Source organism: Carcharodon carcharias, chromosome 3 (assembly GCF_017639515.1).
Source record: "Carcharodon carcharias isolate sCarCar2 chromosome 3, sCarCar2.pri, whole genome shotgun sequence".
In the NCBI taxonomy this organism is placed as follows: domain Eukaryota; kingdom Metazoa; phylum Chordata; class Chondrichthyes; order Lamniformes; family Lamnidae; genus Carcharodon; species Carcharodon carcharias.
Window position 1 is genome coordinate 143,291,894 of NC_054469.1, and position 26,181 is coordinate 143,318,074.

Below are 26,181 nucleotides of genomic sequence, written 5' to 3' on the forward strand. Positions count from 1 at the left end.
TTGTTTTGGATTTCCAGCATCCACAGTTTTTTGTTTTTATAAGAGAATTAATTAGCTTGTGTAAGGAGATGTATAGTAAGGAAGAATGGCTAGAAAACCTTTTGAGGAGCACAATGATCCCATTGGAGAAGGCAGCAAATACCATAAAACCTGAAATGCATCACACCATAACATTGATTACACATGCCTCCAAGGTAATGTTAAAGCTCCTAGAAAATAGGCTGGAAGCCAAAGCAAACTATTGGCATTGGCTGTGATCAATTCAGTTTGAAAAAGACTTGTGGAATGGAGAGGCTGTAGCAGCTATTAGAGTGTTTAAGCAAAATAAATACAGAATACCAGCAAGTAGTGTGCCTGCTTTGTGGATTATGAAAAAAAAAGCTTTTGACTGGATAAACTGGCAAAAGCCAGTGAAAGTGTTGGAAGTGATTAGAGGTGACTGAAAAGGTAAAATAAGTATTTACAGCTCTGCACATAGGACAGACTGCTACAATCAGGACAGTACTCGGTGAAAGTGAATCTGGTGTAATTAGGCGGGAGATGAGACAAGGCTGTCTATTATCATCACTTGCTCTTTAACATCTGTGTGGAAGCCATGGATCAAAGAAGCATCAGATGATGTACAGAAAGGTGTCAAAATAGGAAGTTAAATGGTGATAGTAGTGAAATTTGCAGATAACCAGGATCTAGTGGTTAGCACAGCAGAAAATCTACAGTCAACAATGGATAGAATGAATGAAGAGGTGAATGCTTACAAAATGAAATTTAATGTACAAAAATGGAAGTTATGAAGATTAGAAATTAAATGGGGGAAAAGCAGAGGTCAAGATAAATGACCAATAGCTGGAATAGGTATCACAATTTTAGTACCTAGAAAGCATCTTGTCAGAAGATGGTTATTTGATAAATCAATCAGAGCTAGAATAGCAATGGAAAAGAATACATTCTCCAAACATAAGATCTCTCATGCTGGGCAATTCTTTAAGAAAAGAATTAATGCTGTCTGTGATTTGGAATGTCCTGTTGTACAGGGCTGAAATGTGGAACTTGAGAAAAGTGGACAACCAAAGTTTAGAAAGTTGTGAAATATGATTCCAGAGAAGGATGGAGTGGGTCAGTTGGAGAGAACACAAGAGCAATGAAGAAATTCTCAGAATGGTGGAAGATCATTAATGAACATCAAGAAAGGGCATCAAGATTGGATTGGCCATATTCTAAGGCATGAGAACTTGGTCTATATTCTGCTAATATTCCTTTAATCACCTCTTTCACCAAGAGCAAGAAACAGAATGATAAGAGACAACTTGAAATTGAAAATGAGAGGCTCCTATGAGCAACTGGCAAAGAAAACAGAAGACCACATGGCCTACAGAAACGAACAGGGGACCCACCTGAGGCAGGTCACTACTACTACTAACCACTTGCTTTAGCTGTCTCTGTTTCCTCATGCATCAAGAGCATCTTGGGATGTTTTCTATGCTAAAGGCACTGTATATAAAAATAATTTTTTCCCAGTCAGTTACTTTAAAATACCTTATAGAATGTTCATTAACTGCAAAAAGGGAAATAAATTCTGTATGCTGCACTGTTATACTATCATTAAATAATCAAATGTTTGCTATTCAGGTTAACTGCTAGAAATGTAAGGGTAGCCAAGATAGTCTGTCCATCTATCCCTTCAGAAAAGAACCCCTGTCCCCTTCTGTCTGTGGCTACGCAGCTGAAACAGAATTTTACATTGAGGAAATTGAGCACAAATAAATGTCTCAGTATCCTGTAGCACAGCTCAAGTCAATGGGCTATCACAAGGTATTCCTTCAAGTGTTATGATTGTGGATACTTTTGGAGCCATACCATTCACTTCTGAATCCCAAAAACATTCCTCTGACCAACTCAAGCTTTTAAAATATAAGTCAAATAGGAAGAAAAAGGAACAGAAAACCCAAATACAACCTCAAGCAAAAATTCGAGCTTCCCCAGAATGGTCCATCAATCCAATTCAATTACTATTTGTTTTGAAATTTAAGTCTCTTGTATGAGGATGTGAAACAAAATCTGAATTGAGAAAAAGCTTAACTATGGAGGGTGTATTTGATAAGATTCTACCAAAAAGAAATTGAGATTTCAGTCCCTTGCTGGGCCTCCCTTTATATAAAATTGTCAAGCTGAATTCACTGCAGCTGCCTACTCCTGTACATTTAGAACTTGACCCTGTAGTATAGTGACAAGCCTGCTGTTGTGTTCATTACTTTAGCTGGCATGGAGACAAGAGACACAAAAATTAAACCCTCAAATGAGAAACAAGGGTATATTAACTTTACCACAATCATTCTTTTATATTTTGCTGCACTGAATCAGCATTCATGCCAGTGAAAATAAAATTTTGTATGCATTAAGTTCCACCATGTGCACAGCCACATTACACAGGAATGATCTTTTATCAATATACGTAAAGCATTTACTATTTTCCACATGCTTGTACAGAATGCTATAACCAGAGCTGTATACAATTACAAAAGCCCACAAACACAAATATTGAAACATGTGTGTGATTTGGAGTACGTTTTTCTGTTGTGTTTTTACATAATGTATTTTCTTATTGTGATTGAATAAATTGGATTACAGCACTTAGGAAATTGAATCATATTCTCCCTAGGAAAATTTCAAAAATTAGCATGCAATCACTAGACAAGCAAATATAACATTGAAGAATAAAGGATATCCAGCATTGGCATTGCAGCTGCAAAAAAATGTTATTTATACAGTTAAAACTAAACCACAGGAATGTGGAAGTGTAAATATGAACATATGAATTAGTAAGAGTAGGCCATTTGGCCCTTCGAACCTGCTCCACCATTTGATAAGATCATGGCTGATCTGATTGTGGCCTCTACTTTCATGTCTGCTCCCTATACTCTTGACTCCCTCACCAATCAGTATTCATCTAATTCAGCCTGAAAAATATTTGATGACCCTACCTCCACTGCTCTCTGGAGAAGAGAATTCCCCAAACAATCCTCACAGTAAAAATTTCTCCTCATCTCCGTCTTAAATGGGAGGTCTCTCAAACTGTGCTTCCTAGTTCTAGTATCTCCCATTAGGGGATACATCCTTTCAGCATCCACCTGTCAAGTACCCTCAGGATCTTGTGTTTCAATAAGATCACCTCTCATTCTTCTAAACTCCAATGGATACAGGTCCAAATGGTCCAACCTTTCCTCATAAAACAAGCCCTTCATCCCCGGATCGAATGGACCTTCTCTGCATTGGTTCTAATGTAATTACAGCCAGGATTTTCCAGCCGTCAGGCGGGTTCAAGTGGCCGTGAAACGGACAGCCGCCCACGATCAGGCCCTGACTGCAATTTCACGCTGGCTGGCCAATTAACGGCCAGCCAGCATGAAACACACACTGCAGTAGTCAACACGGCTGGGGTGGGGGCAGAAGGAGGGCGAGCGCTGAAGTTTGCATACGGGAGTGCACAGTGCCTCGGGGAGCTGATTATTTTTAATCAATAAAAATAATTTTAAAATAATGAAAACATGTCCCCTCATGTGACAGAGTCACATGAACAGGGACATGTAAAACATGAGTGCAAAATTTAAAAATTTTTTTCAAATCACTGGGCGAAACCTCATTCCACCCGTGGATGGGCTTTCGCCAAAAATGCAAAGGCCGCTTGGCCTTTTCACCCACCCGCCAACCCAACGATTGGACAGGCAGCTAAAAATTCCTATCAATTAATTGATTAAGGGCCTTAATAGGCCGCTTAATTGTCGGTGGGAGTGCTGCCAACTCCCATGCGTGCCCGCCAACTGAAATATTGTGCGAGTGCATGATGACGTCAGGACAGTCTCCCAATGTCATTGTGCATTATTTTATGCTCATTTGGGTCAGGTGCACACACACCCGACAAGCCAAAAATTCTGCTCTATATCATTTCTTAAATAAGGAGACCAAAGCTGCATACAGTATTCCAGAATGTGGCCTCACCAACTTCCTGTACAACTGCAGCAAAAACTTCCCAATTTTAAATTTAATTCCCCTTGCAGTAAATAACAACATTCCATTTGCCTTCCTGATCACTTGCTGTACCTGCAGACTAACTGTGTGATTCATGTACCAGGATACCCAGATCCCTCTGTACCGCAGAGTTTCTGCAATCTCTATTTAAATAATATGCTACTTTTCTATTCTTCCTGCCAAAGTGGATAAATTCGCATTTCCCATGTTATACTCCATCTGCCAAATATCTGCCCACTCACTTAGCCTATCTATCTCCCTTTGCAGACTCCTTATGTCCTCTTCACGACTTACTCTGCTAACTATCTTTGGGTCAGCAGCAAATTTAGCAACCATACATTCAGTCCCTTATCAGGTTGGAAAACAGTGAATGCAACTCCGTTATTCAGTAGAACCTCTTTTCTTTGCCTACCTATGTTGTTGGTACCTGCATGGACCGAGGCAACTGGATCTTCCCCTTCCCAATGCAAATTCTTCTCCAGCCCAGAGCAAATATCTGGCACCAGACAGGCAACACAGCCTTCTGGAGTCTTGTTCTTGGATACCAGAAACTATCTATCCCCCTGACTATACTGTCCCTTGCTACCACTCCATTCCTATTAACTCCCCCTACTTGAATAGTTTTCTGTACAATGGTGCCAATCAGTTCGATCATAACCCTGCTCTTGCATCCATAAAAGCTGCAATAACCTTCTACCTGTTGGACAATTGCTAAGATGGAGCTCCCTCATTTCTACCTTCCAAATTGCCATACCTGCCTTACTCTCACTCACAATCACATCCTCCTATCCCTGACCATGGACCAAATCAGAAAACCCTAGCCTAAGCATAGAAAGAATATAGAAATGTGTGCATGTTGTATGTCACTTGGGGAGCGGATAAGGGAAATTCAGTTGACATCGTCTACCCGGAATTTCTGGAAATCTTTAACAAAGGTATCATACACTATGTTGTTTCATAAGCTAGAATCTTATGCTACCAGTAGGAAATGCTTACTTAAGAATTGGCTCCAATCCCACAGCCAAAATATTGTAGCTAATGTAGCTAATATTGATTCAGCCTGGAGGCATATTGCTTGTGGCGACCTTAGTGGCCAAATCTAGGCCTGCTGTTGTTCACTAAATTTATTAATGTCTTGGACAGAGTATTTGGAACATGTTATATTTTTGTATCATCTACATATTCATATGTACATTGGTTGCAACCATAGAGGACTGCCGTCCAAAAGATTGAAGTGCTAGAGGAATGGGTCACACAATAGTAAATGGTGCTTAAATTTAGATAAACGTGGTGTTATTCATGTTTGTACAATCTGTGGTAGCTTCCGTCTTGTAAGACAACAGTTTGCACCATGGTGATTAACTCTGTTAAGATGGTCTCAAATGGCTCAGGAGCCCCACTCTGACATGGCAATCTCTGCTGCATTTGTTGCAAACTCAGACAGCGAGCTGATTCGGTAGTGTTTATTCTTATGGCCCTATTCTTAGCCAGCTGAGCTTCCTGTTTTTGCTACCCCTTCTAATGCCCTTCCAAACAATCAGCCTCCAGAGGTGGGGGGATAAGAGTCGTAGGGCTAATCTCACTGGACTACTAATCCAGAGGCCAAGTTAATGGTCTGGGGTTAGGGTTTCAAATCCCATTATGGAAACCGGTGGGACTTAAATTCAGTTAATAAATCTGGAATTGAAAGCTAGTCTCAGTAATGGTGACTATGAAACAATCATTTGTTGTAATAACCCATCTGGTTCAATGTCCTTTCGGGAAAGAAATCTGCCATCCTTACATATGACTCTGTCCCACAGCGAGTGTCTGAAATGGCTGAGCAAACTCCTCAGTTCAAGGGAAATTAGGGATGGGCACCAAATCTGGCCTTGTGAGCGATGTCCACATCTCAAGAATCAAAAAACAAAAATCATGGCCATCTGTGACTGTCTCCCTGTTATCAGTGTCAATATCTGCCATCTTCATATATCGCTTGAAGGTGTCCTTGTGAGGAGGTCAATTTATCTTATAGGTATCTTTAAGAGTGGCCAATTACTGTACAGAAGGTCTTTAGCTATACGGCCATTATCCATCCAATTAATGTGGTCGAGCCAGCAGAGATGCCACTGGCTTGGCAATGAGAGTTGCTGATGGGATTAGCACTCTCCAGGGCCTCAGTTGGTGACCTTGTACTGCCAAGAAATAGCGAGGATACATCTGAAACAGCAAAGGTGGAAACTACTCAGCCTTTTCTGTTGCCTAGCACATATTGTCCAAGTGTCACCATTGTGGAGGAGTGCACGGAGGACAAAAGCTTGGTATAATCGCAGTTCAATGTTTTCAGTCAGGTTGCTGTTGTTCTACACACTTATTCAGCTTGGACATAACAGCTACAGCTTTTGCAATGCACGTGTTGATTTCAGCATCAAATGACAGTTTGCTGGTGATTGTGGAGCCTAGATATGTGAAGCTATTAACATCCTCCAATCTCACATTGTCAGAGATGATAGATAGCAGTATGGCAACATCCTGGACATGATACATGCATTCCTAATGTTGATGGTCAAACCAAACTCTTTACAGGCTTGAGAGTCTGCCCATTTTCCACTGCAGATTCGGTACAGAATGCTGGTGCAGCATCGTCAGTATAAACTCTGAGGGGGGCTTGGCACACCTATCTCTTGGATCTCAGGTGGGCAATGCTGAGTAGCTTTGACAGTTCTGTTTTGTCAGATATCCAGTACAAAGCTTCTGTAGATGGCCTGAAGGCATATGACAACAGCAAAGAGAAGAATATGCCAAAGAGCATCGGTGCCAGAACAGAGCCCTGTTTGAAACCACTGCAGATCCCAGAGTTCTGATGTTGCCATGTCATATATGGCCTTACCCATTATGTTGTCATGGAAAGAGGAGATCACATTGAGCTGCTTCGGTTGACAAAATCTTTTCCAGCAGCTTAAATAGACCGCTCCTACTCATCTGATTGAATGCTTTGGTGAGATTGATGCTGTGTATTGCCTTCAGTCTCCTTTGTTCGCTGTATTTCCCCTGCAACTGCCGGACAGACAAGATAACGTCAATTGTAGATCTTCGAGTTCCGAAACCACACTGGGATTTGGGGTGGATGTGTTTATTCAGGATCTGCAGTCTGACAAGGGCATCACAGGAAAATACTTTTCCCACTATATTCAGCAGGAAAACTTCTTGCTAGATGTTGCAACCTTTGGGGTAACCCTTGTTCTTGTACAGGGTTGGAATCTTTGCATCACGCATCTCCTGGGGCATTGCTCCCTCCCTCCAGCAGAGACAGTGAAGCTTGTGCAGATGCTGCAGGAGTGCTGGTTTCTCATGCTTAATGAGTTCAGGTGGTACACCATCAACAGGAAATGGTCAATATCTTTGCTAGACTCCCCCACTGTGGGTATGATATCCAGCTCTGCCACGCCAGGCAGGCTTTCTACGGTGTCTATAGCTTCCTCGATGACAGTATTCTACCTAGAGTACAATTCAAGGTGGTGTTCCACCCATCTCTCCAACTGTTAATTGATGTCCGCCCCAGCCTTTTGTTTTCAACAGGGCTGTTTTCCTTGCTGGTGGATCGGTTTTCTTTTTGATCCCTTCATACACACCCCTGACATTCTCAGTGTCAAAGGATATCTGGATATTCTAACAGTATTGTAACCAGTATCACCCAGCAGTCTGTTGGACTTTACTTCAAGCAGCCGTAATGCATTCAGAGTTTTCTTGCTTGGATCTCTCCTGTAATTAATGAGAATAAACTACTTGGCTTCAATGACAGGTTCATCATAATGATGTTAGCCTTGAACCAGTCAGCATTATACTGCTCTTGCTTCCCATATACTGAGAGTGCGACATTGTAGATGGTGTCTCAAAGTATGTTCCATTTCCCTTCTGCACTCTGTGGGTATGCTGGAGAAAACCTGTTCAATTGAGTTAAGGAACTATTGGTTTCTATCTGGGTAGGCAGTATGGCTGACATTAACGTGAGGACAGCATTTATGCTTTGAATGGAAAAGCTTCGAGGGTTGTATCCTCATCCTATTGCTCACCAGAGAGTGTTCTATATCACATTCAGCACTGTGGTAGCTGTGTGTGTTGAGGAGGCTATTTAGAGTCACATCTGGTGATGATCAGGTCTAGCTGGTGCCAATGCCCTGATCTAGGATGTCTCCAGGACATCTTATGGCATGGTTTGTTCTGAAAGAAGTTGTCAGTTACACAAAGCTTGTGGTAGCAGCAAAGCTCAAGTAGTCTCTGTCCATTCATCTTTCCCAGGCCACGATGTCCGAGGCATGAGAGCCATGATTTGTGATCTGCACTGAATCTTGCGTTGAAATCCCCCTGTGGGTAAAGATGTTTTGACTTATGGATTCTACTGATAGCAATGTCAAGTGCCTCATAGAACTGCTCTTTTACCTCTGTAGTGGAGCACAACGTTGAGGCATAAATACTTATGAGGTTAACTGGCCTGTTTGAATTGAGAGACAGATGGAGATAGCATGTTCTGAACCATATGGGCGGTGTTCTATCATCAAGAGTAGAGATCTCCTTGCAGCAAAGCCTACAACTTGATCACACATTCCTCTGAATTCTTCCCCTGCCAGATGAAAATGTAATGTTTTTTTTTCAGTGATCCATTCTTGGTGAGACTGGTGTTTTGTAGGGAAGCTATGGCAATGTTCAGCCTATCAAGTTGTCCAGATGCCCGTGGACCTGTATGCTGCATGTCTGGATGTCAAACCTCTCAAGTTCCTCTGAAGGTTTAGCCTGTGGTCATTAGGGACCAAGTTTCCTTATGTCACCACAAAGAGGCATAGCTGAGGACTCGCTGATAGAGAAGCTGTGTACACATTTGGCTCTTTTCACATTGATGCTGGCAGGTGATACAGGCTGAAAGCGAGAAGCAAACTAGCACACAGTGGAAAGCATGCTAACTCTCTTCACCCACACATTAAATCCATCACACCGTCCTGTTCAACAAATGTTGTTAAAGCCAATGCAGAATACATGCATCATATGCGAGAACAGTGGTGAAAGACGGTCACAGAGTAAATGCTTTAGGTGTCATTGTGCAAAGATTGGCGGCAGCCTTCCATCTTGCAAGATGATGATTTGAGCCATATTGGTCAACTCTGTTAAACATTGCCCGGCGTGGCTCAGCAGTCCCACTCCGGCGTGGCTCAGCAGTCCCACTCCGGCGTGGCTCAGCAGTCCCACTCCGGCGTGGCTCAGCAGTCCCACTCCGGCGTGGCTCAGCAGTCCCACTCCGGCGTGGCTCAGCAGTCCCACTCCGGCGTGGCTCAGCAGTCCCACTCCGGCGTGGCTCAGCAGTCCCACTCCGGTGTGGTAGTCTCTGCTGCATTTGCTGCAGAGGAAGACAGTGGGCTGAAAAGGTGCACGATTTGCTGGCCGCTGCTTTCTCTGAACCCTCTTTTTGGCCAGCTGAGCTTTTTGTTCCTGCTTTCCTGTTACAACACCTTTCCAACAGTCAGCCTCCAGAGTTTATGGCTGTCTGCAACTGTCTCCCAGTTATCAGCGTCAATGTCCGCCATCTCCATATCTCACTTGCAGGTGCCCTGGATATGGAGGGATGGACGCCTAGGAACTCGTGAACCAATGACTAGTTCACCATACAGGAGGTCTTTGGGTACGGTTGCATCCATCCTATGAATATATCTGAGCCAGAGCAGAGGACTTAACAATAAGAGGATACCATTGCATGAGGTTAACTGCACTGGAAAGAACAATCTGTGGGTGATTCCATCATTGATAACAGTGAGTTTCCTTACAGTGCAACCTCACCTTGCTCACACGTTTCCTCTGAACTCTTCCCCTGCCAGATAAACACATAATGTTTCCCTTTAAGTGATCCAGTTTTGGTAAGCCTGGTCTGCTATATCAATGTTCAGCCTATCAATTTCCATTTTGATCACGGCTGTCTGGCACACGTTATCAACCAACTGCAAGTCCGTCAATCCCATGCATATGGTTCTGATATTCCAGCTTGCCAATTGAACAGTTGGCACCTTTTTGTATTTTCTGATCATGAACTTTTAGTGATCTATGTAAGCAAATTGTAGCAAAAGTCAACAGGGTATTGGGTACTATTAATAGAACCACACAGCACAAATCAGAAGGCACTATTTTGTCACCGTACACGTCATTGGTCAGACTGTATCTGGAGTACTGTGCCCAGTGTTGGTCCCCTCCCACATGGTGGGTGATGCCCTAGCCTGCTGGAAAAGGTCCAGGAGAGCATTACAAAAAGGATTGCTAGCTTACAAACCTTAACTACACTTATAAGCTGGAGGACCTTGGTCCATTTACTTTGGAGTATCATTGAATTATTTTATGGATCTCCAGGTCACCACTAAGTCTAAGCTAGATGGAAATAGGGAGGCAATGCAGCCGTTCAGCCCCTTGAACCCATTTCACCATTCAGTTAGATTATGACTGAACTGTATCTTAACTCCATTTGCCCACCTTGGTTCTATACTTTCAGTACCTTTACTGAACATCAATCTATCAATTCCAGTTTTGAAGTTTTCCGTTGACCTAGCCTCAACAACTCTTTGGGGGAGGGGGTGAGGGTGGAGAAAAAAGTGTGTTCTGGATTTTCGCTACCTTACAGGGTAAAGAAGTGCCTCCTTACATCATCTCTCAACAGCCTAGCTCTAATCTCAAGGTTCTTCTCCCTTGGTCTGGGCTCCCCCAATAAAGGAAATTTGGTTCTCTCTATCAACCCATTTAATCGTAAAATCTCAATTAGATCCCACCTCAATATCCTATACTCAAGAGAATACAAGACTTACCAATACAACCTGTGTTCATAATTTATCCATTTAAGCTTTGATACCATTCTGGGGGAATCTGCGCTGTATTCTCTCCGAAAGTAATACATCCTTCTAGACATGCGGTGCGTAGAGGGAGCTGGAACAACTCCTGACTGGGGTTGAGATCATATCATATATAAAAGGAAAATGTATTTATGGCTAACACTTGGTCAACGTGATCTCCTGGAGTCCTTTTGATCACCGGAGGGTGTGAGGTGGTATTTTTCCCTTTAGGGTCTTTTTTTGGCAGCCCTAGGTTGGCAGCCCTAGGTTGGCGTTACAGAACAGTTCTGATTACATATTGACAGAGATTTGAGAAGGATAATTGAAGTAGCAATATAAAGGTCAAACACAAAATGACCATGAGGCAGCCTCTTGTTATAAGAAGTTAAAATTCTATGACAATGGAACAAAACTGTTTGCTGAAGCATCAACATTCTCTCGTTGGATTTCTAAATGGCTGATTATGCTGTACGGTGCATACCATCTTTTGGTCTCATTACATGACCTCTCAATGAAAAAACCTCAAAGCCCAGGTGTTCAATGACATTTAATCTCCCTCTAATCACTGAAATATCTGCACAATTTCAGGAATAAACAATGAATATTGCAGAAATTTTAGATTTAAATATCAGTACTGATACAGTCCTGTGCCACTTCTACCATAGTGATTAATAGTTGTGTAGACACTGATGTAAACACCTATTACAACAAAATTATCCAATTTTACCAAGTGTCATTGTACTAACCATTATTATCAGTATTTAATATATATCAAGCTAGAAGTTGCTGTGGAACTGATTTACATGCTTTCAGTCATATGCCAAACCATAACTCAATGCATCCAATGGCATTTGTTGAGATATGAAACTCCTGCAATAGTGCCCTTAATCAAAAGCTGGCATTCATGTAACTGCAGACTCCATTTAGCTTCTCTCTCATTCTCTTCCTCCAACATATTAACAGGTGTCATTTCCACAACAGCTCCACAGGGTCAAGTTACACAGATATACCTATCATAGTTTATTTTTTAAAAAGTGCATTCTTGGGATGTGGGTGTCACTGGCAAGGCCAACATTTATTGCCTAGCTGCCCTGAGAAGGCTGTAGTGGGCCTTATTCTGTAATGGTTTACATCAACAAAGAGGCTTGCTACATCATTTCAGAGGGCAGGTAGGAGTCGAGCACATAGTTGTGGGGCTGGAGTCACATTTAGGCCAAACTGCTTAAGTAGAGCAACTTTCTTTCCTTGAAGGACATTCATGAATCAATTGGGTTACCTTGACAATTCAATGTCATCAGAACACTTACAGATACCAGCTTTTTTACCAGATTTTAAAAATTGAATTCAAATTCTCAAATACAATGATGGAATTTTCAGTTCTCTGGATTAATATTAATCAAGTAACCTAACCACTAAACCATTCAAACGTTTTCTCACCACACTAGTCTTGTGCTCATGACCAAAAGATGATTTCCACAAACAGACCATGTTGCCAGGGAACCAAAAAATATGCTCCTTTCAATGCCTTGGGAGAGATTGCATGTCCAGGTTTAACAATTAATTTTATAAACCACTGGAGATCATGTGGCATACCTGTAGTTCTTCTATTTCTTTACATTATTGTATGGTTATATTCTAATTTATAACGTGCATTGGTAAAAACATGTTTAAAGCTCCAGGAAAATGTGGAAGCAAAGAGGTGCAGAAAGATACCATGAATAAAATATTTAAGTGAAAATAGAATCAGTGCCCAAATACATTTAAGAATATAGTTTAATTAGCTAAAACATCAAGACTTCAGAATGAAAAGAATCTCTTTCAACTTTTCACAATGCAATATTAATTTCCTATATGCTCAAGTGTTTGGATAGCGAACAAATGAGCAACATTCATTGTGATTTATGTTATGGGAATTCATTCATTTTGGAACCAGATTGGAAGTACAGCACCTTAAGAGGTGGGTTAAAACGTACAGATTATCATACACACATTTCTCTTCATGACTCACTGCTCAAAAATTACATTTGTCTGCCAATTTGTCAATCTGCACAAATTAATATTAATAATCTTTGATATCTGGATTAATTATCACCACAATCCCATTTGGGTGGTTGGAATATAGACAGGTTAATTAATTACTCTTAGCTTTTCAAAGAACTTACAATTTAATTAACCTGGAAACAAAGTATTTTTTTTTTTACAAAGGTTATTTGTTACATTACAAAGGTTTTAGCCCAGTCTACTGTTGGCAGTTACTAATACAGCTCCCAAAGAAACATTTTTCTCATGACCCAATGCAGCACACTGTTGGCCCTTTAGCTCACTCAGAAGCAAATGTTTGCCACTTGTAGATAGATTTGGCACCTACATCTATTTTAGACAATGCTACCCATGTAAAAGTACATGGCCCTCTCAGATGAGTGTCAAGTATTATTTCAAAGAGTAAGAGAGTTCTGCCCAGTGTCCTGGCCAAAATTTCTCTCTCAACCAGCACCACCAAATCAAATTAACTGGTTATCATATTGTTGTTTGTGCGATCTTGTGTACAGACTAACTGCTGCATTTCTTACATTATAACAGGGATTACAACAATTCAAAAGTACTTGATTGGCTGTAAAGCACTTTGGGATCTCCTGAAATCATGAAAGGTACCATATCAATGCAAGCTCTTCTGTCAGTAAATGGTACCCAAGTTTACAGATTGTCATTTCTACTCCAATTTTTTTCCTTCATTAAAACAAAGATCTAACTGTTCACAGCTATTTACTACTAATGACTTCATCTGAAAAAGTCAAACATTTGAATTGCATAGAAAAATATGAACAAGATTTATGAACTGTGATGCCAGGACTACAGGCTTCAATGAAAATATGAGCATGATTGGTTGATCAGGCCCCTTAGGTATTTATCATTGTGAAACAGACTACCTAGTACTCAAGCAGCCTAATTCTTCCAACCAATTCTGAAGTCCCTAATCTTTATCTTTAGAAACATTCCTAGCATATTATTTTGAACATTGATCAATCAACAAAACATTTTCTACTTCAATTTTGTTTTCCATAGTTTGAATTTAGTTTTTCTAGTCCTGCTGCTGTAGAAGTCTTGTGGAGCAGTGGGTAGTGTTCCTGCTTCTGAGCCAGAAGCTCTGGGTTCGAGCCCCAGTCCAGGGATTGATGGCCAGGGAAAGTGCATTCATAACATGGCCAAATTGATTGATTGTCAGCCTGTAAATCCTGATGATATGCCTGATGGCAGGTAGTAAGAACTGGAGAGTCTCCTGGTCAGCCAGAACCTACAGTAGACAACAGCAAACCACTGCAGTGCCTTGCCAAGCATAAGTATGGACCAACATGAATCAAATGGAAGCCCATGGTCACCAACACTCTCTTGGATCATGGGAGAGAGAGAGAGAGAGTCTTACTGCCCCAACTTATTTGTAAGTAATATTCTGGACTCACCTTTTCAATACCATGAAACATCCTATATGCTTCAGGTGGTCCTTCTTAACCTGCTTCTTAACCTTTTTAAACTGTGGAGCACGAATACCTCATCTTTCCTCATTGCACTTGGGATCACTCTTGTTACTCTACTCTGCACTGTTGTATACTTGCACATCTTTTTTGCTTCAAATTGACCAGAATTTTGTATCAAGCGTGTCTAGCAAAAGATTATTAACTCTTAGCAAAACCCCAAAACTTGCATTCTCCTGCTTTGGCTATACATCTCAATGTATTATTTTAAGTTGGTTCACTATCTAGGTATTGAAAGTGGCAGGTCTATTACTTCTCAATGCTGGTCTAATTCTCCATATGTAGCCAATTCATGTCATATTTATCTGCAACATCTCACCCAAGACACAATACTTTATATGTATCAGTATTAAAGTGAAATTGTTCAAAGTTGATCTAAATGCAATTCTTTAACAGCGGCTATCTTTATCAATCTTCTTTAGTTTCTGTCTCTGCTGCTTATATTTCTAACTTGTACGGAGCAGTTGACGATTATCTACAACAAAGTCAAATAATGCCACCTTCCAAAGCAAAAATATTTTTTGGCACATTGTGTGAAATATTATTTCACAACTCTTTGAAAGTTATATTTTTGAGACTGAAAGTAGGACACAACAAGATTACTAAAAGAAAACAAACTAGAGGAGGTAAATTAAATAGTAGTGATTAATTGTAAAGGCAGAGGTAGAGATTAATTCTGGCAATTACCAAAGTCACTGCAATATCCACATGGAATTTAACATTAGAAGCAGCTAGTGTTTGTTGATGAGATCTATTTACTATAGTAAGTGTCTGGAAGCCCAGACAATACTAAAAAGTGTACTAAACCTTGAAATTTCCCATCTGCATGTGGCCTTGGTTATCACTATACATTTCAATTTTACTAAGGATTTGCAAAACATCTTAACGTAAAACATGAGAATTTTTCTAAGGTAGAATAAAAACAGTAAATGCAATCATCGTTTTATCAGTTAATTCATGCATAAATGAAGTTGTCCCTCAGGTGTAGTCAGTCTCACTTGACAACTGGTCATTGCTGGCGAGGATGCGCCTCTTAAAAAATAAAACTCTCAATGAATTACAAGCACAAAGATACAAAAATGGCAGTGTTTATTTGTGCTGCAACACTAGGGGGAGCACTTCCTACATATGCTCAGAGCAGTCTCAGTGTCAGAGTGTCAGCTGGCAGCATTAAAATAAACAAATTGGCTTGACACAGACCAACAATGAAGTTCAAGTTACCATTGTTAGGTCTGAGCAGTCCTTAATTGCAAATTCTTGTTTTTAGACCATCTATCATTGAGCAACTGTTCCTTCTGTAAAATATGCTTCTGATGATTCAGTAAAAGATGATATATAAATCAGGATGTTTCAGTAATTGTAAGTTGAGAATCTCAATGCGTAGAATTGATTGTAATGTTTAGTTTAAGGCCACTTTTTGATTTAAAACTATACAAAAACATTTTGACTAAAATATTTAAGAAATAATTAATTAACCAACAGGTGGGGCTTGAAATGATGATCTTGGGAATTGCATGACCTGCCAAATGAACTACCCAGCTGTGTAGAAAATTCCTGCACAAAGCCTTAACAATGGATCTAGCCTAGGAAGGCAGCAGTCACATAAAATCTCATTGAGCTTGTGATCCCATCACAGATTGGAATCTGGGGTGACTTGTTACCAGCAAATTATGTTTTTTCTATGTGCTACACTGAAATACTACAGTGGAATTCCCATTATAATGCCATTTTGTGGTATTACTAGCAACATACAGACATGCAAGTATAGGATTTTTAACACTGTAATTCCCATGGGAAATACTTGCACTGCAAGTTCCAATGCAATGTGAGACTACATAGCCAAATTCCTCCACTGAAGAGAGTCATGAGCAGTTGCACATGCTCCAGCGGCCACAGTGTGGGCCAAGCACGCAGGTGCAACTGTTTTTGATGCCCTTCCGATCAGTGGCAGGAGTTAGTGACAAAAATATGCCCTGTCCTAGTAGAATGTAAATGCTTTGTGACTTGGGTGTTGGGTGGTACTGTGTGTAAAGCTTAATTGGGATGCCCCGTGACAAAATAACCTATTGATGCTTACCATCAAGGCTCACATGAACAATGGCAAAGTTGGTTGAGATACTAGAGTTGGGACTGTATCCCATGTCAAGGCAAGAGAAAATTAGGAAGAAATGTTCCACTCTGTTTACTGATTAAAGGATTTTAAAAAATATGGATCAAATATAGCTCTTAAAAATCAACCCTCTAATTTTGGGAAAAATGAATTGGTACCTGGGAAAATATGAATTAATAAATGAAAGGCAGCATGGATTTAACAGCAGAATTGTATTTATGTAATTGATTGAATTTTTTGATGAATTAACAATGAGAGTTGAAGAAGGTAGTACAATTGAAAGTCTATATACACATCAAAAGCCAAATATCACACAATAGGCTTGTTAGCAAAATTGAAACCCCTGGGATTAAATGGGCAATGGCTGCACCAAGGAGAAATTGGCTAAGGGACAGAAAGCAGAGAATTATACAGTGCTATTCACCATAGGTTGGTACTGGGACTTTTGTACTTCTTGGCTTCTATATTAATGATTAGGCTTGGTTTTCCATGGCATAATTTCAAAGTTTGCAGGTGACAAAATCCAAAGCCTGTCCACCATCTATAAGGCACATGTCAGGAGTGTGATGGAATGCATTCCACTTGCCTGGATGACTGCAGCTCCAGCAAGACAAAGCTTGACACCTACCAGGGCAAAGCAGCCCACGTGACTGGCAGCCCATCAACAATCATTCACTCCCTCCACTCTGAAATACAGTGGCAGCTATGTGTACAACAGGATTTGAGTACAGGAGTAAAGATGTCTTGCTGCAGTTGTATAGACCCCTGGTGAGACTGCAACTGGTGTAGTGTTTGCAGTTTGGGCCCCTTATCTAAGGAGGGGTGTATTTGCCATTGAGGGAGCGCAACGGAGCTTCACCAGACTAATCCCTGGGATGGCAGGATTGTCTTATGAGGAGAGATTGAGGAAATCTGTGTTCTCTAGAGTTTCACTGAATGAGAAATGATCTCATTGAAACTTACAAAATTCTTTCAGGTGTGACAGGGTAGATGTGGGTAGGATGTTTCCCCTGGCTAGTGAGTCTAGAACCACGGAACTGAGTCTCAGAATAACATTTAAGGCTGAGGTGAGGAGGAATTTCTTCACTCAGAGGGTGGTGAATCTTTGGAATTCTGTACCCCAGAGGGCTGTGGAAGCTCAGTCATTGAACATGATCAAGACAGAAATTGATAGATTTCTGGACACTAATGATGTGAAGAGATATGGGGATGGTGGGAAAAATGGCATAAGAAGGTGATCAGCCATGATCCGTTTGAATGACAGAGCAGGCCAAATGGGCCGAATGGCCTATTCCTGCTCCTATTTTCCTATGTCCCTATGAACAAAGATCTGTGGTGTACATTTCAAAATTTGAAGGTGCCAAAATTTAGGAGGCAGTTTAAAAAAAAGACACATGGAATCTTTGGCTTTATAAATAGAAGGAAGAGAGTACAAAAGCAAGGGAATTACACTAAATCTTCCAGCTGCAGTAATTGTGCCCAAATCTGGGCACCATAATCTAGGACTGATGTCAAGGCCTTAGAAAGGGTGCAAATGAAATTGACTAGAATGGTTCTGGGGAAAGACTGGAGAAACTGGGGTTGCTGTCCGTAGTGCAGATAACATTTAGGAGAGATTTGATAGAACTATTCAAAATCATGAAGGGTTCTGGTACAAGTAGATGAGGAGAATGTTGCCACTGGCAGATGCATCGGTAACTAGGTGACACACTATTAAATTAATTGGCAAAAGAACTAGAAGTGACAGGAGTAAAACTGGAGGTAAAACAGAGAGGCATGATCAGGAAAGCATGGCCTGAAAGGGTGCTGGTAGCAGATTCAATAGAGAGGATTGATTAAATGAAGAAGAAAAACGTTCAAAGATTTGGGAAAATACAGAGAAGCAGAACAAATTGAAAAGGTCTTCCAAAGTGCTGACACAGACACAGTGGTCCAAAGAGCTTCATTCACTGCTTCCATCAAGCTAGCTTTATGAGAATTGGAATGGATCAGAAGTGGCTCAGCTGTTACAAAATGCACCCAAAAGGCCAAACAGAGATTCTACTAATATGCACGGTCAAGCAACTTAGTATGGATTATTAGTGTTTTAAACAGGGCTGGCAAGTGACATAGTCAGGCCAACAATAATTACATTTCAGGCCTTCCTGTGCACTCAGTTTTTTAAACAATACATTTACAGCAGTAAATATAAATCTACTTTAATCACCCCATTGGGATTTGGAAAAAAAAAGAGGTAAGGAAGCACTGGACAAAATATCTAGTTGAGTCCCATTTCATCTTTCCAGAAGTTTGTTAAATAAAAACTTATTAGCATTTATCCATTCCAATATTCTCCCAGCTAATTTTGCCTCCTCGACCCTCTAAACTTCAGTTCATCAAAACTCTGCTCCCCATATCCTAACTCACACCAGGTCCTGCTCATTCCCATCCCTTATGAATTTAAACAAAGCAAAATATTGTGGATGCTAAAAGTAAAACCAGAAAATGCTGGAAATACTCAGCAGCTTACAGCAGCACCTGTGGAAAGAAACAGTTAACATGTCAGGTCAAGGACTGTTCTGAAGAAAGATCACAGACCTGAAATGTTAATTGTGTATTTCTCCAGCATTTCATGTTTTTACCTCAAATTGGCATGATTTTTAACTCCAAAGTTACTTCATCCCTGGTCCAGTCTTACAAGCCGCCAGCCAGAAATCTTTGTTCTCATTATGGCCTCATTCATTCCTTACTCCTCTTGTCCCACCATTGATAGACGTTTCTTCAGCTGCTTTTATTCCATGCCTACATAAACTCCTCTGCATCACCACCTCCTCTTTTAAGACCCTCTTTAAAACTCATCTCTCTGGATACATTTGAGTCCACCCCTTCTAATATTTCCTCCTTTAGATTGGAATCTACTTTCCACCACCCTCCACACTTAGTTCACTTCTCTGAAGTACTTTGGATGCTTAGTTAAACAAACCATATAAAGTTACCAATTATTTTCATTGCTTTTGGTCAAAAATACTTTATTTGCATCAAGTATTATCTTCTTGATTTACTCAATCAAGCTACGGATTGTATTCCAAATTGTATTCCAGGAGCTCCTTAATGCAATAGTTAATGAAGTTTCCAACACAATTTATTAACTTATTGCATTACGTCTGTTGGTTTTAACACCCATAAGCAACACCAAGAGAAATCAAACAGTAATGTAATAAAACAACTTTTAAAAATTGTACTTTACAAGGCCATCTTTTAGAAGCTATCAGAATGCATTTACGATAGTACGACCCAGAATTTGTGGCAGTAATTAAGGCAAGGCTATTCGCGCATCTGTACATGCAGAGTTAAATACAGAAACCCTGCTCCTCCACATGGTGTCATTGTGGTCTTCTCAGATGTAATCAACATAGACATCACCGGGCATGAACTTAAAGTAACTGCCCACTCATGTCTCAGTAAATGTCACCAAAAAAGTTGAAGCTTGTTTAACCAGGTGTTTTTAAGTCATAATTATTAAACAATCTCTAGGGACCTGAGAAAAAAAATATTTTTTTTTACAAGTCTCATTTCCCCAGAAAAACATTAAAAATATTTTAAAAGTTTTGTTTGATATTTATGTTTCTCCCTTAATCCTATGTACATGTCTAAATTTTTATTTTGCTTTCTATATACGATTTGAATGCAATTTACATTCCCTGCTTTGCCATCTGAGAGAATTTAATATGATTGGCTGGTCAGCCTGCCTGCTCTGTTGCTGATAGCACCAATTCCTTGCAAAGGCATCAAGTTCAAACTGACATCAGAAAGAAAAAGGAAGTTTGTTGTACAGCCTGCTAAAACTTTGTGGGCAACTTTCTTCAAGGTGAACAGCAAGGCTGTTCCTTCACCATTGACTGCAAAATCCAAATGGGGATGACACAATTCAGTGGCTCTGGCTATTATTTAACTCTTACTGCAGAGCTTACTAACATGTATCATAAAAAAGACAGATACCAGAGTATTTCTTGCTTCCAATAATACTTTTCAAGACAATATCAAAATGAGTGGATAAACATGCTACAATAGCATTTGACAACTGAGCAATGCACTATAGCAGAAGAGACACATCTTGCCTGATCAAAATCAGACTAGAGTTATCATTTCAGCATTACTAACATGATTAAAAAGGACCTGCACTAGAATCTAATTAAAAATCAACCATAAAAGTTACAATATCCATGCATAGAGTTCCAGATATAGAGCACATTTAAAAAAACATTGCAAGAACATCCAAACACAGCTGGTTATGTTTAACTAAATACACAACTGAGTTCCATACTTCAAACAATAACAATGTTAGATGTCAGGCACTGATTTTTTTTTGGTAATTTTCTTTACATGATGCCAGGAAAAACTGCTGTAAAACAATTCAACTCCCCACCCCTGCCAAAGAAATGGAAACAGCAGTAAGTATGCACAGAACGGTCAGCAAAAGAGGGCCAGAGCAAAATAAAACAAACACGAAGAAAAAGAAACTGTAGGGTACGTTCAATATAAACTAAATGGTACAATTTTAAATGGGACACAAGAACAGAAAGACCTGGGGGTATACGTAAACAACTCTTTGAAGGTGCAGGGCAAGTTGTTAAAAAAAGCATACAGGATCCTCAATTGTATAAATAAAGAGGCAGAGTGTACAGACACAGAAGTTAATTCTAAACCGTTATAAATTACTGGTTACGTCTCATCAAGTGTATCCTGTCCAACTCTGAGACTGCACTTCAGCAAGGATGTCAAGGCCTTGAAGAGGATACAGAAGACATTTACAAGAATGGCATCAGGCATGAGGAACTTCAGTTTCGTGGAAAGACTAAGAAACTGGGATTGTTCTCCTTGCAGCAGAGGAGGTTAATAGAAGATTTAATAGAGGTGTTCAAAATTATTAGGGAGAAACTATTTCCAATGGCAGAAGGGTCAGTAGCCAGAAGACACAATTGGCAGAAGAACTAGAGGGAGTGGAGAATTATATTAGGAACTAGACTCATTTGTAATTGGGGTATTAGGAATGAGTTTTAGCTTTAATGTTTAAGTTTGATTTCTATATGTGTGTGTTAAGAAAGGGAAAAGTTGAGTTTTAGTTTCACTTTAAAAGATGCCTCCATTTTAATGAGGTTTATGACTCTTGAAGGGGAGTTAAAACAAAGAAAAAAATGTGCTGTTGCCTAGCAACAGGGGTCTACAGAGGGAGGCCCCACACAGACACAGAAACCAAAAGCAGTTTGAGTTCAGTTGAAAGGAGTCTCCAGCAGAAGTAGTATAAGGGAGAGACAAAGAGCAAGTCCCAAACTAAAGTTGGAATGAGCTGCCAGGAGAAGATAGATACAGGAGAGCGAACTGCAGGAAGCAGGTTCCAAAAAAACTAAATAAGAAAGTCCTCAAAACCAGGGAATGGAACAGGAAAAGGCCCCAAGACAACAGTTAAGTCAAAGGACAAGGACAGGAATCTGGAAAAGATCCTGTTAAGTGAAGTTAAGAGTGAGAAGCAGAGAAAGGCTGCAGAACACAGGCTTAAAGTAAAACAGGCTTGCGAGAAGCCAGAAGATCGAAGGAGACTGGTCTGTAACTCTTTATTATGGGCTTGTGATGCAGTGGTGTTCTGTTGGCATGATTGAGTCAGAGAGAAAGAGAGAGTGTGTGTGAGTGAGTGTGTGGAAGGCAAAGTTTGAATGCACATGCAATTGGAAGGAGAGTTCGAAACCTTGGAGGTGTTCCCATGTGGAAGGCATCTGAGAGAAAGCGTGGTTTGGGAGAAGATTCCAAAGCAAGTTTTTGACTGGAAATTGAAAACCCTCATGTGAAAGACAGAGCTCAATGATCGGCTGGCTCATGGTGTGACAATGGTTGGCGGGGGGGCGGGGGGGGGGGGGGGGTGGTGAGGAGGAGGAGGGGGGTGGGGTGGGGGACGGAGGGGCAGGTGGTGAAGTTGATGAGAGATCCATAGCATCTGTTTGGGGTGGCATCTGTCACTTGGCTCCAGAGTGCGGTGCATAGACTGTGAACACTAGAGTATAAAATAACTTTTGTAACTTGTGGCATTCTTATGAATCTGTACATATCTCTAAAAGGTATAGTTGTGGGTGAAGAAGTAATGTAATATAGTTCATCTTTTTTTGTTTGCTATATGTTTTATTGCTTTGTTAAAAGTTCATCAGCTGACTCCTGTGACTCTGTTCAGTAAATGCCCTCCATGTCTCTAGACAAAAATAAAATTTAGGATCTATCTAGCTGGGCTCCACCCTGAGATCTGGCTTGACCAGTAGTACCATCAGCTGGGATCATAACAATTAAAAAATTATGATCTCGAGTGCAGTATCAGAAAAAGGTGGTGGAAGCAGATTCACCTAATTCAAGGACTGTATAGTCCAATTTTACATGGGAGATCAGCCTTAAGGTCTTTCCCTGAACTACTTGTGGGGCTTGGATGTTCTCTTTGCACCTCAGTGGCTACAATTAACACAGTAGCAGATTGAAGGTGGTACCCAAAGTGAGGCTTAATGACAGCATGACTGCCTCAGACCATACTCTACCAATTTGGCAAGGTTTATAATGCTGGGTGCTTTATTAATTGCTGCTCTGCAACGACTGGCCATACAAGTATTCAGTCAATGGTCATTTCTCACTGTCTGTCACTAATTAATTAATTATGCACCTCTCCTTTCTTTTCATTTCCAAAGTGTAATGGCCAGCTGTTCTCTGTACTGAATTTCATCTGCAGTAGCTATGTCCATCAGGAAATGGTACTTAGTTTCTCGATTGCTTCATCGCAATTGGCTGCTTTCACCATCACCCAAAGATTTGGATAGTAGGTTTGATATCTGGACACCTACCAAGCAGATACCATTAAAATGGATAGAATGATGTGAAGTAAGGGAGTGAGATGCTGTTTGTGCAAAGTTTATGGTGCAGCACCAGAACTCAAACAGCAACTTTTAGATAGTGACATTTAACTGCATATTTTCCTCTCACCTGAAGACCATTAGTCTTACTGTAATGTAACTGCAAAATTTGGGCTATTATTCCCATCACGAAAACACTTTAAAATTACAATAAAGTTGAATGAAAATAACATTAGTATACAAATTTTAAAAAGTTTGCAAAACACTTTCACGAAACAATGCATATTCCCAGTGTAACCTGATATTGTGCATTCCTCCCCAACCATCGAATCTGCATTCCCACCTAAGTCTGCCTTGAACTACAAGTTCAGGAAATTCTTGCCTTTACTTACTCTTCCAAAACCCAGCACGCCCCCAGCTATCAAAATTCATCAAAAATATCAAATCAAAGGATAACCGCTTTTAGAAACATAGCAAATTGGGCACAACATGCAGTTGCAAACCACCTTCCCTGATTTTAGGTGATTTAAAGTATTCTATTTTTACTTTTAAAAAGTAAATTTCCTCATCTGCATCAAAATGCAAAACCCTGTGCGCTTTATATATATTCATTTGGATCTTTGCTCAAAGAATATTGTCAAAAGACGACATTATGCAGCTTAAAATCAAGGCATTGATAGCTTGCTATATTGTAGCATAAGAAACGACCAACTCGCTCACCTGGGGCATGGGAGTTTAAGTGACAGACCATACTGGTAACTGAGCTTCTGGTCTTCTGGTTGGGATTGGTGCATTGATTACTTGAGTCCTTGGGCTGCACTGTGTAATGTCACTTTGGTATCGACAGTTAGACAAAGACAACATTTTCCACACAGCATTGGGAGGAAATGAAGGGGCAGAGAAAAGATTAAAAACTGAGTTAAAGTTATTATATTGGTAAATACCACATGTAACCACTATAATATCTCCCATTATCTTCGATAACACCTTCCAAACCCACTACTTCTACCACCTAAAAGGACAAGGGCAGCAGATACATGGGAACACCACCACCTGCAAGTGCCCTTCCAAGCCACACTCCACCCTGACTTGGAACTATATCGCCGTTCCTTCACTGTCACTGGGTCAAAATCCTGAAACTCCCTTCCTAACAGTACTGTGGGTGTTCCTATACTACATGGACTGCTGCGGTTCAAGGAAGCAGTACGCCATCACCTTCTCAAGTGCAATTAGGGAAGGGCCTAGCCAGTGACGCCCACATCCCATGAACAAATAAAAAAAATTCTATCTACTGAATGAGTGAGAAACTAGGGGAAGAGTAATTTACAAAACTGCACTTGAAGTAAGTGTCTTTTTTGGCTAAAAAGCATGCTTGTTTTGAACTTCTGACTGCGTGATATACATGGGGCCAACTAGTAAACACGCTGTCATCATCCTTAGGGCTCATAGCAGAACTTGGATTGCAACCACTGGTGTAAATGCAAACTGAACTATGAAGCCAGTCATGAATTAACATAAACTATGATGTAGCTGGGTCTGCAAAGTGATAACTGGCCCAACTTTGTATGCATTAGTCCATCTGTCATGGTGATACTTTGCAATGTGGAGTTATCCTTCAGTAACATTTTAATGACTGTAACCTTAAAAATGCCTTTGTCATTGTTGGACATTTTAATTGAAATGCATCACATTTGGCCCCCTGGGTGCAGAAACAGATCTGGATTATCTGAGCAATGTATTACAACACTGGTGTAAGATTTTTTTTCTAATTTCCTCGGTTATACCTCATACCAAAACAGAAAGGCATATTCAATTCTTTAGAAGACCAAAAGGAAACTGCAAAAGAGTATTGATATGATTGGGGAAATGGGCTTAAAAGTTGCAGATGGAATTCATTGTACTGTAAGTAAGTGCTGCAAGGAGTTCTGGTAAAAAAAAAATTAATAGCAGCAATTATGTCATAAATGGAAGAAGGTTTGATGCATAGAAGAACAGAGAGATTTGAGGTACAGATTCATAGGGCAGAATTTTACACTGATCGGGCTGGCATGCACCCAACCTGATCTGGTGTGAAATCTTGCGAGATGATGTTGGGCAAGTGTCCTGATGTCTTCCTGCACTCGCATGATATTTCAGTTGGTGGGCGTGTGCAAAAGTCAAAAGCTCGCCTGCCTACAATTAAAGGCCAATTAAGGTCATTAACAGCGCAACAGTCTTTCATTTTATGTTGCCTGTCCAACCTTACGGTTGGCAGGAAGGCGAATCGGCCAGGTGGCCTTTACATTTTTCATCCAAATGCGGGATGAGGTTTCCTTGATCAAATCAAATAAAATAACATAAAAATCGGTGGACAGCATTTTTATCATATATATTTTTAGGTGCTGGAATGAGCTCCTCAGCGCACGTTTTATCCTGGCTGGCCTTTAAGTGGCCAGCCATCAGGAAATCACAGTCAGGGCTGATTGCAGTCAGCGGTCCGTTCCCCGGCTGACCCCGAGCCTGCCGATAGCGTGTGCCTGCCTGCCACCCTAAAAATTATGCTCATAGAATAAAAAAGACAGTGCATCTTTTCAACAGCCTTATTGGCCCGAAGAGTTAAGAGATTCTGTTCCAAGAAGGGATAGAATATAAAAGTCAAAGAGCAGAATTTTACCCTTGGCCTGTGGGGTCGGAGGGGGTTTAGGCCTATGCTTGGCAAATAAATTGTCCTCGTTTTTGTGCTAAGAAATACGATACTTGCATTCAGAAATGGCCTCAATTTTCCACCTCAGAAATGCATGTTTTACTCACCTTAAAAGTCAGCGCGTGGGATCGAGCAG

The 26,181-nt window shown here is 40.5% G+C and overlaps 1 protein-coding gene across 9 annotated transcripts in view; it reads right to left on the reverse strand.

Annotated features, from left to right (window-relative positions):
* The window catches only part of LOC121275843 (thyroid hormone receptor beta), a 238,376-nt gene that overhangs the window by 187,017 nt on the left and 25,178 nt on the right, over window positions 1-26,181 (reverse strand). For 2 of the 9 annotated variants that reach the window (XM_041183544.1, XM_041183546.1), the window contains exon 3: window positions 24,083-24,194. The exons of the other annotated variants lie outside the window; for them this stretch is intronic. The gene's annotated coding sequence lies outside the window, so the exon portion shown is untranslated. The remainder of the gene's footprint in view (window positions 1-24,082; window positions 24,195-26,181) is intronic. 9 annotated transcript variants of the gene reach the window in all.